Here is a 4,418-nt window from a genome sequence, read left to right on the forward strand (position 1 = left end):
GTCTCAGATTTCTTCTTCCAGTATTTTAAGAAGGGAGGTGGGACAGGCTTCTGGTGGAGATTTCAAGATGCACTTTTTATTATTGCTGTTGGGGATTTTATCCAAACTACAGCATCACCTTTCCTGTTCTCCTGCTGCAGTAATGACATCAACAGCTGGCTCAAAGTAAGTCTTAACCAAATGAAAATGTGAGTTCAATAAGTCCCCAAACAATACCAAGGACTGTCTCATCAGCCTTGGCAGAACTTCAGGAAACAGTGTTCTTGCTGCCATCACATACCACAGTGGTAACCGCTCTGTAGGCTTCATTTTGTTAGTTTCCTTGTTTGCCAGTAACCCAATATATAGTGAATGACAGTAATCCTTCTAATCTTGCCCTGTAGTTTAGTATAATAATTCCATATTTTGAGGGTGATCTGGATGCATTTTTTCAAACACTTGCAGAACTTGTGCAGCTTGTGTTGTGATCAGCACAATTTACTGCTATTTAAATGTTTGTGTGCTGTATCCAGCCTCTATGTGCTCTCTTTTTCAAAGCTCCTTTGCTAGTTGCCAGTGTCTTGCTGTCCTTCATGAAGGTATGCAGGAGCATCAGTATGGCCAGGGCTTTTTCATGTTGCCAGACATATCATTGCATGGATTTCAGAAGTAGTTGAGTCTTCAAGAGCAAAGCACAAGGTGTTTTTCCTGGTCTCTGTCCAACAGCATTAGCTTTTGGGGAAAAAAGAAGAGAAGCTCTCCATTAAAACTGTTCCTGGTTTGGTGAGGTTTCCGCATACCTTGCTCTTGAGTACCTGTGGCACCTACATTAAAAATTGATGAAGGGTTGTACAGGCAAAGAACTGTGAAGGCATGGTTCCAGACTACTGCCTGCTTACATTCTATGGCTGATTTTAATGCAAGAGTAAGAAGGTTTGTCCTTGTGCCTGAGTAATGTCTGGTCTTTTCTGTTTGAGTTAAAATGGTTGTGATGATTAACTGAAGATTTTTTTCTTCACATTACTGGTTTCTGTAGGATCTATGCGCATTTTACGTACAGCGATAGCAAAATTCCTGAAGTTCTAGAGCTCTTGGGTTCTAGTACTTTATTTTGGAAGCTTAAAAAACTGAAACCTCAGAAGAAACCTTAAAAATAGAAGTGTCAAGTCATGATCAGAAGAAAACTTTTCTAGTGTTTTTCTATGTATCATCAACTCTGGATTTACTTGGTTCTGGGAGCAAGTCTGGTTCAGTCCTTTTGACAGAAGTGCATGGTTCCCAGTTCTTAATGCTTGTCAGGGTGGACTTTTGGATCTGAGGAGGGTGGCTGTCAAGATTTTCTTCAACACAGCTAGGTCTCTGCAGCTTCTCATTACAATTTAGGATTAGGAGCAAACACATAAACTGAGTCTCAGGGAAGAGCAGTAACAGCTGCCCAAAGTGTGATGGCAGTTTTAATAATGTATAATTCATCATATACACAAAATATGTTGTATTATAATATCAAACAATAATATTGAACATAATGTATAAATATTTTATATTGGTTAAAGATTATGAATCATCTCTGAACTTTCAAAAAGTGGATTATTTTAATTCAGGGTAGGCATGACACAAAAAGTCTGTAGACAGATGTCATCCAGAAGAACAGAAGGAAGGATGCCTATGGAAACAAGAGCTGGGCTTTATATACTGACAGTGCCTGAGGTTGGTGTGAAATTAAAGCTGAAGCTCTAGATTGACTGGGTATTCTGGGTGCCAGAGGTCAGAGATCACATCTGTCTGTAATTTGATTTGGATTTCTCCCTGAACAGTATGCTGAATGTAGAACAGTTCAGGTTGGAAGTGGGCTCTGGAGGTCACCTGGTCCAACCCCTCTGCTCAAGCAGGGACACCTGGAGGAGGCTGCCCAGGACTGCGTCCAGATGGCTTTTTAGTGTCTTCAAGGAGGGAGATTCCGCAACCTCTCCGAACAGCTTACACCAGTGCTTGGTCACCCTCTTGGTGAAAAAGGTTTCCTGATGTTCAGATAGAATCCCTTGTGTTTCAGTTTGTGCCTGTTGCTTCTTGTCCTGTCACTGAGCACTGCTGAATAGAGCCTGGCTCTGCCATTTGTTCCCTCCCTTCAGGTATTTATATAGATTGACAAGATTCCTCCTGAACCTAATCTCATTGAGGCTTAACAAGTCCCAGCTTCCTCAGTCTTTCCTCATAGAAGAGATGCTCTTATACCTTAATTGTCCCTGTGGACTTTTTTTGAGACCCCTGTATGTTCATGTCTCTCTTGTACTGGACAGAATTGGACACAGCACTCCAGGTGTAGCCTCACCAGTGCTGAGGAGAGAGGGAGGATCACTTACCTCAACCTGCTGGCAATGCTTCTCCTAGTGCAGCCCAAGAGACTCTTTGCAGCCTTGTTGATGTCGAGCAGAATTCCCAGGTCTTTTTGTGCCAAGCTGCTTTTCAATGGGGTGGCCTTCAGCATCTACTGATGCCTGGGGTTGTTGCTCTCCAGGGCAGGACTTGGCACTTCCCATTGTTGGGCTTCATGAGGTTCTAATCAGGCCTCAAAAGGGAGCCCGTCCCTGGGTGGGCTCGAACCACCAACCTTTCGGTTAACAGCCGAACGCGCTAACCGATTGCGCCACAGAGACTGGTGTGCATGATTTTTCTTCAAAGGCTCTGTATCCCTGATTGTGTTTGGTACCTGCTTCTGGTGGTTCTATGTGTTGGGCAGTGACAGACCAGTGCTGCTGGCACACCTGATGTGTTACCATGTCAGAGTATTGGAATAGATGGGGTGTGAAAGCTGAAATTCTTTCCATTTGAAGAGCTAGCTATTCCTTACCACTTATCTCCCTCAGAAGAGGAGGGCTTGGGGTCATGTCGTGCTAGGCCATCTGCTAGTACTTCAGAGGTGGGTTAACAGCACTCTTATCTAGTGCTATAGCTAGTTTCTCTAGTTCCTGTATCTTTCCCTAAGCTACAGAAAGGCACTACAATGCCCACATGCTTTTTGTGCTTGGAGGCATGGTTATAAGTCTGAAAACCTGTGTGGCTATCAATGTTAATGCAATTACAGTGAAACAGAGGTGCACTTCAGAGCATGGGTTAACATCTGAGATGCTGACTGCAGTGTTCTCACTGCATCTGGAGGTGGGATAAGATGGCTCTTGGGTGGGTGTTAATAAACAGCAAAAAGTTCATGGTAAAAGTTGCATTTTTATTTCAGGTTTCTCAAGTGTTCTACCTCAAAGAAAGCACTGATAACTTCAGTTTATAGTGGGCATATATATCTTTCACTGACATTCGCCAGCCAGGAAAAGATGGAGCCTTTCATTCTGTATGCCCTTATGTATTGATGGAAACCAAAAGATATGGAAGACTGCGAAGCGTGACAGGAGCAGAGTTCTGTTCACCTAATGAATCTGTACCTGTTTTATGTCTAGTTTCCTGACAGAAGGGAGCTGTGTTTTAGTATCTTTGCCTTTTTTGTTGTTCATTTGGTAAAGAAAATACAGCAAAATGTTGGCTTTTAAATGGTTTAATTTTTTTTTTTTTAAAGAAGCTGAATCTCTGCATGGTTGCTTTTTGTGGTGCTGCTATCAGTGTTGCTGGCAAAGCACTGTTGTAACTGAGCTGTGTAAGCATAGGATGCTTCAGTGGGAAATTGTTAGAAGGAGTTTGAGCAATTTTGTTTTGGAGGGACAGAAACTGGTAAGTGCAGAAAAGCTTACTATGAGAGGCAGCAGCAGCAGATAGCCTCTCCGAGTATAGAGTTTGACAGAGAGCACCTACCTTTCCCTTCCTTTGGTGTTTTAAGCTATACTGTAATTAAGTCTACGTCATGTGCCTCAAAGCAGTGGTGTGGGTCTGTCCCACAGTGTGCGCTAGGATCTTAGTCCACCAGCTGCTCCCCTTGAGCTAAAGGGGATGCTGCTTGGCTCCTGCTTGGCCTGCACACCCTGCTGTTGTCCTGCCAGGATCCCTGGCATGAGGCAAAGGTACAGATCCAGGCTTCATCCTGAGCTGGAATTGGAGGGTAGCTGGGCTGTATATGGGCCTGGGAGCTAGAATATCCTCACAGCTGGCAGAGCTTAAATGTAGCCATAGGAACATAAGAAGGAGTCCAGAAAGTTGCAAAGCCAAATGTGCTCGGTGCAGGACCTCACGGGTTTTAGTGAAGTGTTAATAATGGTCTCTCAGACAGTTTCCAACATAATCTGTTGGAGCACTGACGGTATTTAAGATTTGGCAATAATGCTTGAATTTACAAATTGTTGGTTTTCAAGACCACAGGCAGTATTTGTAGAGGCTTTTCTGTAACTTACAGTGTTTGAGTCAAAGCTCGTAGGAGAGGAAAAACTTACTAAATTAGCAGGTCTAGTTGGAAGAGACAAGTGTTAAGGCACAGAGCTCCTTTTTCAGGTACATGAAAT

The 4,418-nt window shown here is 43.3% G+C and overlaps 1 non-coding gene across 1 annotated transcript; it reads right to left on the minus strand.

The window, feature by feature from the left end:
* Positions 1–2,559: 2,559 nt before the first annotated feature.
* TRNAN-GUU (transfer RNA asparagine (anticodon GUU)) lies at positions 2,560–2,633 on the minus strand. Its single transcript has one exon. It is a non-coding gene; the product is annotated as a tRNA-Asn (tRNA).
* Between the last annotated feature and the right edge of the window lie 1,785 nt (positions 2,634–4,418).

The sequence above is a fragment of the Pezoporus wallicus genome, unplaced genomic scaffold, assembly GCF_028554395.1.
Source record: "Pezoporus wallicus isolate ANWC-B61680 ecotype Strahan unplaced genomic scaffold, APGP_CSIRO_Pwel_v1 scaffold_2584, whole genome shotgun sequence".
Lineage (NCBI taxonomy): Eukaryota > Metazoa > Chordata > Aves > Psittaciformes > Psittacidae > Pezoporus > Pezoporus wallicus.